Raw genomic sequence first — 13,644 nt, 5'->3', positions numbered from 1 at the left:
GAGGGCATGCCGGAAGCACAACAAGAAGAGCAGTGGGAGGGTCACCGGGTCGGGTCACCGGGGTGAGAGGCGAGTGAGCAAGCGGCCACCCCCTCACACGGGCGAGTGGCGCAGCCGCAGACCAACGGGGAGGTGAGACCTTTCCGGGCACAGCCGGCACGCCAGGTAAACGAACGCGGGATCTCACCACTCCCAACTCCGGGGCGGTCCCGCGCAATGCCTGGGACACTGAGCCGGCCAACCAGCGGACCGGAAACCCCCACCGTGGCAGCGGCTGGCCCCCCCAAAAGAGGCCCGAGAGGGAACAGGCAGCTCGCACACACCTCAAAGACCCCGTGAACGCCCGCGGAGTCGCCTGCGCCAGCAGGGCCTCACCGCATCCATCCACACTGCCGGGCACAGCACCCATCATCGACCGCCTCTTTTTCGGCCGCGTGAGCAAGGGCCCACACACACCGGGATCCTCAGCTCCGGAGGGCCAGAACCCCCCTGAGCGGCACACCACCACGGGCACAGCGGCCCCGGAACACCGCGGGGCCCAGCACCCGCACAGCACCATCATCACCACCGGGCGGCGGCCCACACAGACGCTCGGGAACAGCATTGCCAGGGGCCGAAGGGGGAGGGGGACGAGACCCCCAAAAACCCCACGGCACCCCAAGCACGAGGCCGGGAAGCCACACACCAGACGCCCTCGCATCGTGGCCCGGCATGGGCTCCAGGCTCCGCCACTCGACACACTGCATGCGAGGCAGGGGCGGGGACGGATCGGGAACATCCTCCACTCACCACACCAGATGACGGCCAGGGAGAGGCCCCGCGGGACCCTCCCCCAGCTCGGAGGGGGGAGGCGCAGGCACGCAGTTACTGACGTGGGCAGCCACTAACGCTCAAAAGCAGGACAGGGAGTGGCAGGGCCGCGGGAGCCCATCGGGTGCGGGCCCCCAATAACCCAGCAGCGCATGCCGCTTCCCGAACGAGGATCGCTAGAGAACCTCTCCTCACTCTGAGGGTGGCCCGCACCCAACCCCGATGGGAACCCCGCCGGGACCAGCACACATCAGAGGCGTCCATCCTTCCCACCACGGGGGCAGGGAGGGGTGGGGCAGGGGGGTTCTGCGGCAGCAGCAACACCAACCCTGGTCAGTCGGCCTTGCCGTGTGGGGCCAGAGCAAAGTCGCGCACACAGGCAGAAGCCCGCACAGGCCTGGCTCGCCTCCCACTGCAACATCTAAGGTCCCCCGGTGCAATAAAAGCCAGGTGACACGGCAGGGAAGACAAGCCAGGACCAGGGCGGCAGCTCAGGCTGGGAAGCCACCACCCAGCGCAACAAGGGAAGAGCGCTCCTCTGGGGAACCGCCTCGACCCCCCCAGCAGAGATGTCAACCTCAACGGTAACTTCTCACTCACACAAGCCCCACGAACCCAAGGACGGCTGGGACACACCACAGGCAGCAGGCTGGCACAAGGCAGCGGACAATGCCAGGATCCGGAACGACACAGCCACTCATCCTCAGACACCTGAGAGAACCGACCGGGAGCGTTCCGGGAGCACTGCAAGAGGGCAGAGCGCGAGGCGCGGCTTTTCACACCACACAGCATGGGCAAGCACGGAGCACCGACCCTCCCTCTCTGCGGAGAGAGCCGACCCCCGTGCCGATAAGGAGTCACAGGAAGAGAGGAGCAAGATCAGGGCGACCCCCTCATCCAGCGTGTACAAGTCCCGGACCTCCCGGCGAGGGGAGGGAGAGCGCAGCCGGACCCGGTTGCCGCACCCCTGCCTCCCCGCATACCACCGGCGCCGGCACGGTGGGACGGTGAGGGCAGGGGCCCACGGGCAGAACGAGAAGAGCGTTCCCATTCACCATGAATGTCCGTCCCTTGCCTGGCGCAGCTTAGGCCCGGGCCCAAAAGAGATCGCAACATCACCACATCAATCACACCGAGGGGGTGGAGAAGACAGCCACACGGCACTCGGGAGGCGGTGGCCCAGGAAGCTCAGCTCCTGAGAGGGGCCAACAGCCTGGGATAAAAGCGTAGCAGGACAGACACCCTTTCGTGAGTAACAAGCGAGGTAAAAAGAAAAAAGAAAAAAAAAACGAAAAAAAGAAATGAAAAAATACAACGGGCTTAAACGTCCCTGGCACTCGGGATAACCAGGACACCTCTGCCGGGCACAGGACCGAAGAAGCTAGAAAGGGAGAAAAGAAAAAAAAGAAGAAAAAAGCCACGGACAGCGCTTGGGAGTAGCGCAGCTCAGCGGCCGACCAGGCCTGCCATCGGGAAGCGGCAGGTCGAGGGAGTTGGAGAGCTAGGGGCAATAGGAGAAAGAAAAAAAAAAGGAGCCACGGAGGTCGGGCGTGCCCAACTGCAGAACGGGGATGCCGCACACGCACAGGCAAGGCAGGACTCGCCCCCCCACTTTTCCTCCTCAAGCCAGCCACGGCGAGGGAAGCACACCGCGCGGACCTACCTATGCACCCCAGGCAACCAACCACTCTCCTCCTCGGCGTGCCGAGGAAAGGGCCAGAATCCGGCACCGGGAGCGGGGGAGAGATCAAGGACGACGGGACTCACTCAGCCGCCAACCACCAACCAACCACCACCACACCCACGAGCCACCACAGGGGCACAGGGCCTGCTCAGGGCAGTGGGAGCCCAGGGTGCGGGGGGAAGGACAGGGGGACCCGGACCGGGAAGAGACGGGAAAGGCCCGGCACACAGCATCCGAGAGAGCCCCCAAAGACCTGCTGACAGCCACTGGGACACAGCATGCCAGCACCCTCCTGCAGGTACAAAATCCTCACGTCACCATGTCAAAACCAGGTCCCCAACACGTCCCCAACAGAGCCAGCACGCACACACCCGGGACTCCCGGGCTCGGGTCCCCGACTCCCGGGGTGCTCCCTCCGCCTCGAGTTTTCCCCTACGCAGGGCCCACCGGGCAAGTCCCCGCAGATGGTAGGTAGGTCCCGGCCCCGAGGCTCGCCTCGGCTGTGCCCAAGGCTCCTCCCGCCAGAGAGGTCTGTCCTCCGGCCGCCGGGGCCATGGAGGAAGGCCACACAGGGCCGGCGACCCAGGCCCTCGCACCCGGCATGCGCCAAGCGCTCACTCGGAGGTGACTCCGGGGAGGGGGGGGGGTCAGAGTCCGGGCCGGGACCAGCCCCACCACCTATCCGCTCACCCAGGGACCCTCTCCCCCGACTCCCGAGACGTCCCTCGTACTCTCCTTTTTTCGCCCTCAAAGACCAGAGTCCAGGGAGGGGAGGAGGACAAGGCCTCGGGCCCAGACAAAACTACTGGTCGACCCGACAAAGCTGCCACTCCCGCACAGACCGGGCACGGAAGAGAGAGCGGCAACGCATGGCCCTACCCCGTGCTCGCCTGCGGGCGCAAAGTCCGACAGAACAGCCGCCCCGGTCCCACCATCTGCCTGCCCGTCTTTTTTTTGGGGGGGGGGTTGTTTGTACGTTTTGTTTTCTTTTTCCCCCAGGTGGAAACCAGAAAGGAAAAAAAAAACTCCCAAAGATGGGTCGGCTCCAGCAAGAGAGGAGCCCTCGGGAGGCACCCCGCTCACTTGTGAAAGTCCGCCGCTCTCCCTCCCCACAACACACTCCCTCCCCCCGCCCCCACTCGCCACCCCTCACAGGCAGGGAAAGGGCAGGGGGAAGACCAGAGAGAGGTTTCTTCTAACACACAGGGAGTAGGTACGTCACACACACAGGTCTGGAAAACCACGGTGACAGTGCAATGGGAAGCGTGAGTCCACTCATCCATCACTGAATGACAGGAAAGCCAAACGAGAGCCACTGGCTGGGTGGGGAAGGAAGGGGAGGTGGCACCCGTGTGTCGCTTATCCCCGGGCACCACACCGGACGGAACGACCTTCTCACCAGTTCGTACTCTAGCCTGTCCAGACAGCTAGCCTTTTCTAATAGGCTCTGCCACTCTCTCTGAAGCAGGATTCGGGGCATGAGGCGATGAATCTAAACCCTACACACAGGCGTTGGAGGGTAGAGGCATCATCACTCACATGCCTGTGGTGGAGGACCTGGACCTGAGCGTGGCGGTGCACAGTGTGTGTGTGCGGGGCTGGGGGGAGGGCAGGTAGGGAACCCTAGGAGGAAAGACAGGGAGAGACGAGGGGCCCCGGCCCAAACAGAGTGGAGGCATCAGAGGGGCGATCCTATCTCCCGGGGGCGAAGCACGGTTAGAACCCACAGGCCCGGAGGGCGTACTTCTCTTTGGAGTTCGCACTGGGAACATACGCAGGCACAAGTGCCCCAGCACACACATCGCATCACAGACGGGTAGAGAGGCAGAGCCAGGGAATCAGGCATGGCAAACACTCTATTCCGTCAACACACACACACACACACACACACGTTACGGTGTGTGTACAATATCCACAAGGAAAAGTTTATTCATCTGTTCCCCAAAGAATAAGAATAAGATTATGTCAGTTACAGGGAAGTAGATCGATGGACTAGGAGCGCGCGGGGGGGGGGGGGGGGGGGGGGGCTGCCGGCGGCGGAGAAGGACCTAGAACAGGTGATGCCAGGGGAAGACAGACCGGTGGAAAGACAGACCGACCTACCGACCGACCGACCGACCAACGGCACGGCACGTGTTTTCCCTCCTATGTGGATGCTAGACCTAAACTATAACTGGACATGGTAAGCTACACAGCACTCCGGGCAAACAGAGTGTGTGTGCCCCCATGTGTGTGACACACATACAGTCCTTTTGTCAGAAGGTGTAACTTCTCTGAGCATTTAAGATATTGCAGAGAAGACATAAGACGTAATATCCATAAGTGGCATGACTGTGAAGGTATTATAAAAACCGGACATGTTAGGATTAAAGCTGGAATTAGGAGGACAGAAACGTACCTGTCCTAGCCTTTTGGTCATTATTACAAGTATATTTGGTTTAGGATCTTTCAAAACACATTGATTTATCCTTCTGGACACGATGGTCTATGACCACACTAGTAAATAGCCACTTCAAAGCCAGATCATCGGTTGGATACGTTTCAATTGGTTTATATTGCATCCTCCAATATTTTTTTCTTCTTTTTATTCTATCTTCTCGCTAAAGATCCAGTGGTATAAAGCTACTTTTATTCTCTTAATATTCCATAACTGAAGTGATCTGCTTTGTTTTGCAGCTTTCTCAGCTTAACTCACTGAGGCCTATTTAGTCACACATGATGAGAGGTCCAGAAACATCTTTGGGGCCACGGATGGCTTTTGTAAAGTCCATTTGGGGAAATAGCAAATATAATCTACCATGTCCTAAAATGTAACAGATTATCTCTATGGGACCGATAGAAATATCCAGATGTGCCCTGTCAACAGCCAGTTATTTTAATTTACTTAAGGGAAATCAAGTGAATAAAAGTCTATATAGTTCAAGAAATTTTATTCTGATACCTATATAAAAAGTTTACCTGAGTAGGTGAGGACATTGGTTTATATTGCAAGTGATTCTAGAGAAGACAGAGAAAAGAGAATAGAGGGGGATTGTCCCTTGCTGTTGGGTGTGGGGTGGGGTGGAGAAAATAAGGGAAAAAGAAGGCCACAGATTGGATTATTAGAGTGAAAAACCATGGTGAAAATGGAATGGGAAGCAAGTTTACTCACCAATCATGTAATCATTGTCCTAGTTCTCCAGACAGGTTGTAATCTTCTTTTCAGTACTGGTGCTCCAGCCACTCTAGAAACCATACATGTAAGCTTCCACTAGCACTAGACTTTCCGTACTAATTGTAGTCTTGCGCGTCTTTTCACAACCCAGCTTCTCAATGCCATAATAACAGATAACTGGGGAGCCACATTAAAAAAATAGCCTTCCATGGGCTGGGAAGGCGGTTCATTGGTAGAGCTCTTGCCTTGCATGCCTGAGGCCCTGGGTTCGATTCCTCAGCACCACATAAGCAAAAAGAAAAAAGCTTGGAGTGGCGCTGTGGCTCAAGTGGTACAGTGCTAGCCTTGAGTTGAAGAGCTGAGGGACAGCATCCAGGCCCAGAGTTCAGGTCCCGTGACCGGAACCTCCCCCCCCACAAAAAAAAATAGCCTCCCAGGAAATACAGGAGCCATTTAGTCAGCTTGCCCCACCCACACCCAGAAGGGAAGATAGAGGGTGGGTGTTGGCCTAGTAGGGAGGCAGAGTTCCACAGGTAACTGAGATAACTTTTGTTTTGTAAATGTAGTCATGGCAACGACTTAGTTGCAGTGTTGCTTAGGACCTTTTAGAAGAAACTGGAATTCCAAGAAGAGAAGGACTGTTATCAGGATATGTAGGCAGGAAGCCTCTCAGAGAACTACCTTTTGCAAAGGCCAAGGCCTAAGTTAATGAGTGCGTAAGATAAGAACACTGCAAGAAAGCAATCTTAAGGTAGTGTTCTATACAGAATATATTAATAGACTTGAAAAATACAAGAAATATCACATGGAAATGATTCATACAAAACAAAAAATTGAAATGAATTCTTTATTTCTTCTTTTCTTCCTTACCTTTTTTTTTTTTTTTGGATGTGAGGATTGAGCTCAGTGCCTGGGTGTTGATATTTGCATTTTATTTTTTCCCCAAGGCAGCTACTAGTATACATTTTTGGGCAACAGCTCCACATGTGGTTTCCTGGGGAATCCTTAATCTCACAGTAGACTAAAAGACTACCCTGTTAGGCCAGCTTGGAAACGACCCTTAGATTTCTCTCAGCCTTCTAAGTAGCTGTGGGTTACAGAGATGAGCCAGCAGCATAAGGCTAATGGGGCTCATTTTGTACAGGGGAAATTGTCTTTGATTTGGAACTGGAAAGCTATGCTATGTATCTATAACAACTGTAGTTTCAGGTCTGTTGAAGGTTTCCTCAGGGCTGATTAGTACTGTGTAATGCAGGACCACAAGGAGGGCAGAATCACATGAGGCGGCACTTTATGGTGCCAGTAAAATCAAGAAGCTCTCACTACCCGCCAAGTGTGATGGGTATTCCTTCCTTTCCCTGCCCTCGCTCAGAACAATAGAACGACAGTGAGCAAACTCCATCTAGTGTCCACTTTCTGAAAATACCATGCTTGTGAATTCCAGTTTCCTCTCATGAAATGAATGAATCAAGGAAGGGTGGGGGTGGGGCACTGTAGGAATTGAGATTAAAAATAATCATTGCAGGCACCATGAGACCAAAGTTTGAATTATAAGATTCTAAGGTATTGTATGAAAAAGACAAGAGTTTTGGCTCAAGGAATTAGAAATAGAAAAGAAAATGCAATCTGTGACTAAACAGGAGAGAAAATGAGAAAATATTGGTTTGAGTTTTGAATGTGATTGGTTAATTCTATTTTGAATGGTGAAGGCCAATACTCCATTTTAACTCCAGCTAAACTATTGTATTGTAAATCTTTTTTTGTGTGTCGGTCGTGGGACTTGAACTCTGGGCTTGGGAGCTGTCCCTCAGCTCTTCAGCTCAAGGCGAGCGCTCTACCACTTGAGCTACAGCGCCACTTCCGGTTTTCTGGTTATTGGAGATAGGCGTCTCAAGGTCTCTCCTGCCCGGGCTGGCTTTGAACTGCGATCCTCAGATCTCAGCATCCTGAGTAGCTAGGATTATAGGCCTGAGCCAGCAGCGCCCGGCTTGTAAATCTTTTAACTTATGCTTCTGTAAAAATTACAAACAGATGCTAACCCTCATAAAGGACACATTGTTAATTCCTCCAAGGGACAATCTGTCTTTATCTCTTTCTTTACTGTGTGGCTACACCTAAGCGTCTGGGGCACTATCACAGAATGTTTTATTTATATACGAGTAGTTTTCTACCAGTTTTGAGCCACAGCACCATTTATGGGTGTCTCCCGCCAATGGTGGCTTTGAATCATGATCCTCCGATGTCTCTCAGCCATCTCAGTACCTAGGATTATAGGCTTAAGCCATAAGCACCCAGCTCAGAGACTAATTATGTTTACAGCAAAATGTACATTTGGAACTGAGAAGCTACAGTATCTAAATGATTGAGGTCGCAGCTCTACTACAGATTTCCTCAGGGTGAATTAGTATTATATTATGCAAGAGTGAAAACTGGCAGACATCAGTACTGTCCTGTGTGCTTCAGTCAGGCAGAACACGGTGCATCCAAGGTATGGTGCCAGGATAATCACTGATATGCCAGAGTCCAGCCATCACCAACGTTCTTCTCCCTCTCTAGGCAATGTTATGGTGAGCACTCGCCACCTACTGTCTATTTTCTGCAACTACCCAGGTTAGGAATTCCAGTTGTCTGACAGGAAATAAGCCAGAGAATTCTTGTGGGTCCAAAGGTGGGGTAAAAGGCAGGGCACTGTAGGAATGCAACAGAGTTCCACAGAGGTGCAACCACAGAACTCAGTCCAAGATTTGATTTGTCTTCTGGGCTGCCTGACACTCTCCACAGATTATTCAAAGTTGTGGTATTGGTACCAAGCTAGGTAGCAGAGCCAGAAAACAAGCAGTTCCCTCTCCCCCTTAGCCAACCTCCCCTCACACTTCACAGAGAATAAGAAATGGAGGAAATAAAGGGAAAGAGGGGGCAATATGGGTTATAGATTGAGGTATGAAAAGCCACTTCAGTTACCTAAAAACTGACATTTAATATGCCTAAATAATAGCAATGATCTTCACATAGTGATGACATATGATTTCAAATTAATTTATTGTCATATGATTTCGTGAAATTTTATCTCTTGAGAATACCGATGGAGAGAAAAGGTAAGGGTAAGGAAAATCTCTCTAACCTTATCGCTTCTGGCATAAACATTTAACATGTTCTGGAAAGGAATTACTAGAAAATACAGTACATTTCCAACAGAGAAAGAATTACACTATAAGTTGAAGATATGGCATCGTTGAATGCACAGCATTAGTAATGCATGCATGATGCCTAGGTTTGAGATAAAGACATACTAATTAAATGTTACACATACAGTTTGTATACACAAACTGTATACACCTAATAATAGGATATCAAAATATATACAACAAATACTGCCACAGACATGGTTTGGGGATTGATGAGGAAGGAGAGAAATAAATAGAACAAATAAGGGCTGGGAAGATGGCTCAGTGGTAGAGCGCTTGCCTTGCATGCCTGAGGCCCTGGGTTCCATTCCTCAGCACCACATAAGCAAAATGAAAAAAGACGGAAGTGGCGCTGTGGCTAAAGTGTTAGAGCGCTAGCCTTGAGCTGAAGAGCTGAGGGACAGCGCCCAGGCCCAGAGTTCAGGCCCCACAACCGCCCCCCCCCCCAAAAAAGAGAAAAAGTCAGCCCGCCATTACATCACACCTGATCAACAATAGTACATAAGGCTGAGTAAGGCTGACCCAAAATCCCTCTTAACTTCAAATCACATGACTTTTCTTCACTCATTGCCTTTGCAATAAAACAGAGGCCAGAGGATCCATGCTAGTGCAGACTCTGACATCAGGTCACAAGAAGACAGACAGGTAGAGAAATCTGAATCCCACCTTGCTTTTGTCTCATTCCTTTTCACTGTGAAAGGGCCTTACATGCCTTCTCCTGGCTCTAGCTACAGTCCTTTTCTCCCTCTCAAGGACCAGCTGCAAGAGCACACTGAAAAGGCTGTGGGTCTTTCCTCAACATGACCTCCTCAACAGGACCATTAATTGACCCCTACTAAGCATGCTGTGATTTTCAAAATCAATGACTACTTAGATAAATTTAAAGTGCCAATAAGATAGTAAAGAATTTCTAAACATAGTGATACAATATTAGTAGTTCATGAGTTATGACAAAGCAAACCAAAATCTGTTTTTATTTAATTGACATGCTTGTGTTTGGCTTTGCCACTCATGCTTTAGGTTGACCTTGAAGTATGGGATGTCTACAATTATAATTGTTTTTAAGGTGGAGGTATAGCTCATCAGTAGAGAATCTAACTAAGGTCCTGTTAGCAAAATGAGTCCCTTCCCATAGCTTTAGTCCATTCCCTCCCTTCTCCACAGCTTAACATACTCCCTTCCTAAGCAACGCTAGGCCCACATAGTAAAGGCAGTACATAATCAACTTCCAACCCCCTTTACCTTGGGATTGCACTTCTCTGGGACCGATACCACCATATAAGGCAACAAGAACCCTTAGGGTGAACTTCAGGTTTGGGCAGTTGCAGGACCCTTATCTACTAGGTGGATAGGAGGCATAAATCCTAGTCTGACATGATGAAGTCCCTGGCCCACATGTGGACACCAGGGTCTCCACCTCCTAGCACCTTCTAGCACCTCCTACACCTCCTAGGTTATATAGGTCACCCCAAAAAATAACCGGTGCTTCTTCTCATTCCTCCCTTGGGAGAAGGAGTCTTGCAGGCACTCTTTCCCCACCAATAAACCTTTCTTTGTTCTCTGTACCTTGCTGTCTGCATGGTTATCTGGCAAAGTATACTTAATATTAATTTTGCCATCAGTTCCTTTCCAAACACTGGAAAACCAAAAAACCAGACATCTATTTCTATATATGTGTACATATATATGAAGGCATGAAAAGGCCAACAAGTGTATTATCAGTCATTACTTCATTTACAAAGAAATGAAAGCACAGCACAAATACATCCACGAATCTCTCCTTTAAAAACAGCTTTGATGTTCTACACAATCCATGCAGATTTATGAAAAATACATATTTTAACATGTACCCTTTCATGTTCCTGTCCAAAAACGAATCTATTTGTCAGCGTGAAGAATGACAACATGTACTATCTGACCGGGCACTAGGCAACCTAATTTTTATTTCCTATATATCCCAAACTTAAATCTACCAGGAAGTTATATTGCACCACCACCACCACCACCACAAAAGCTTAGATTTTCTCTGAAACACAGAATCACATTAAAAATTACCTTACAATTTTTCCAAACTTCAGTAGGTGGTATAAATGCTGCATGAATAACAAGCTGGCTATACATAAACTGAGGCCCCGGTGGGGCTTTTGTGTATTTCCTTCAACACTAGTTCCTGAAGCCCAGGGATTCCATTCAATGGTAATGCTCACGGGTTCTGGTCTCCATGGTGATTGGGCCCTGCATTCCCTCACATCTGGGTCTGCATTCCCGGTGAGCCAATCTGTGCGACCAAGCCGCATCTACTGACCCAAGGAGAAGCCGATTCGCTGAAAAGCCTGGGCTCCCGCAGGTTGCATAGACCTGTAGTGAATAAAGCCTCACACCATCGTGCTCTCGCTTGCACACTGGCGGCACCGGGGTGCGGAGCCCGGCCTGGTGCTTGTGGGGAAGGGTGGCCTCTGGGCTCGGGGTAGCGGGGTCGTGAACTTGGCTGGCTCATGTCTGGGCACGGATCCTGGTCTAAACTTGTGGTAGAGAATCAGAAGCGCTGAGCAGCAGGCACAACTCTGGCCAAGGCCTTGGTGGCACCGTCCCAGGAGCTGGATCAGGTGAGTCCACCACGCCATGCCTTATGGAAACACCTGGTGGGAGGTAGCGGATTCTCCACTGCCCGGTAAGCCCCACTGCACATGCGCAGCCCTGCCCCCCCTCCACCCCCCCCTACCCCCCCCCCCCCCCCCCCCCCGTTGCCGGAGGTCAGGGTCCAGATTCGGTTCCCTAGTCAGGGTTGTCAGTGGCCGGTGCGGGGTGTGGTCGACAGGACCCGCAAGGGGAGCCCTGGGCAAAGAACTGGGTCCTTCTGGGGCTCTGTGTGGACCGGCTCCGGGGGCGTTAGTGGGTCATGGGAACCAGGGTTCGGACCGCAGCGCCTAGCAGCAGAACGGGACAGCGAACAGTATCAGGAGATGGAATGGCCCCCAAGTGTGCTGGGCACCCACACATCGTCAAGCCGCCTTCGTTCAGGGAAAGGCAGGGAAAGGCAGAGCGGCTTGGGGACAATCTTTCAAGAAATAACCGATTCGGTATCTCGTTAACTGTCATGGGAAAAGCTGCATAGATGAAATCGGAGGCAGGGGCTGGGCCACCGCACCCGCACCGGACCGCGGTGCACGCAGCTTCTACGTCCCTCCTGGCCATCTCCTTCCGCTGCACCCTCCTCCTCTCCTTTGCCCTTTTATTAAGGGATGATGAGGATGACTCTTAGTGGAGAAGGACTGTCCTGAGAGCAGCCCAGGTCTCCAGGGCCAGGCCATTCCACAGGCTGGAGCTGAAACTACTGTGGTGCTCAGAGCCTGGGTGCAGTGAATGCTGTTTCCCGCCAGAGGGCGCGCTCAGCACGTGGGCATCATGGGGCCCAGGGTGTAGTGAGCGCTGCTTCCTGCTAGAGGGTCCTCTGGGAGCGTGCACATGCTAGGTTGTTCTGTCAGACTCCCTTCTCAGATAATGATTAGGAGAGTCACAATTAGGTTTGCTTCAAATAAAACCTAAAAGGAAATAAGTTCCATGCATGTATTATAATGAAAGGACTTGAAAAACAATTAGTATTGACCTGTTTTCTGTATGTTAAAGGCTGCTTGGATAGGTGAGGTGAACTAATGTAGGAGAAGTCAGGGTGATAGGGTTAGAATGCGGTACAGAGAAAAATGAAAAGTAGTGAAAGTAATTTTCATGATAGCGAGTACATATGAACAGACATTCCATGCTAATAAGTAGGTGATGAATGGTTAAATTAATTCAGATCATTCATGTGACTTTAGGAATATCAAGGTATAGAGATGAATATGGTTCTGGGGGTAATAATTTTCAGCATTATCAGAGATTAAAGCTTTGCAGGTAATGAGTGTAGTTATTTTACACTGCAAGAATAATACCAAACCCACAGCAGCTTCACAGCCTATCAATGTGAGAATATTATTAGGCAATGTAAAACACGGAGTAAAATGTGTGTTCAAGATTATTACCGTGAGCCAGGAGCTGGTGGCTCATGCCTGTAATACAAGCTACTCAGGAGACTGAGATCTGAGGATCATTGTTCAAACCAGCCCTGGCAGGAAAGTCCATGAGACTCTTGATCTCCAATAAACCACTAGAAAACCGGAAGTGGTGCTGTGGCTCAAGCGGTAGAGTGCTCACCTTGAGCTGAAGAGCACAAGGACAGTGCCTAAGCACAGAGTTCAAGCCCCAGGACCAAAAAAAAATTTTTTTTAAAGTACGCTATCATAAATAATGATGATATTATACTGTCAAAGCAGAGAGGAAGAATGTGAGACCGGAAACATCAGAGCTCAGCATGCAGAGTAGCTACCATTACAGGCATGAAACACCAATGCCCAGCTTAATAAGGAATTTGTTATTATAGAAATACTTAAGTAATTGTACAAAGAATTTCAATTCAACATATCAGTTTGTGAGTGCAATGTGTCATTACATTTACAAATAGTATTTTATGAAGTTGATGTACAAAGGGTTTTCATGTCCATACTTTAGATCATGAGTGCAATGCATATGATAGATGTCACCCGTTTTATCATTCTTGTCATCCCTTCCCCAGCCCCCATCACCTGTTTGTCTAGTTCCATTTTCACACATTTACATTGACTATCGTGGCTGCATTCATCTACCTTTCCTTTCTTCACTGGTCTACCCCACTTTCCTTGACATTATCCTTCCACCCTTGTCATGCTATTCAGGTGTTCAAAGGAGTTACACCATTGGAATCCTTCCTGAATATACTATACTATAGTTCATGCTTT

The 13,644-nt window shown here is 50.7% G+C and overlaps 1 long non-coding RNA gene across 1 annotated transcript in view; it reads left to right on the top strand.

Moving 5' to 3' along the window:
* The window catches only part of LOC122099453, a 16,352-nt gene extending 3,310 nt beyond the window's left edge, over positions 1-13,042 (top strand). Inside the window, exons 2-3 of the long non-coding RNA XR_006145926.1 lie at positions 6,297-6,301; positions 13,031-13,042. This is a non-coding gene — a long non-coding RNA (uncharacterized LOC122099453). The remainder of the gene's footprint in view (positions 1-6,296; positions 6,302-13,030) is intronic.
* The last annotated feature ends 602 nt before the right edge of the window (positions 13,043-13,644 follow it).

Source organism: Dipodomys spectabilis, unplaced genomic scaffold (assembly GCF_019054845.1).
Source record: "Dipodomys spectabilis isolate Male_0828 unplaced genomic scaffold, ASM1905484v1 ptg000515l, whole genome shotgun sequence".
In the NCBI taxonomy this organism is placed as follows: domain Eukaryota; kingdom Metazoa; phylum Chordata; class Mammalia; order Rodentia; family Heteromyidae; genus Dipodomys; species Dipodomys spectabilis.
This window is presented reverse-complemented; position numbering and strand designations above follow the sequence as displayed.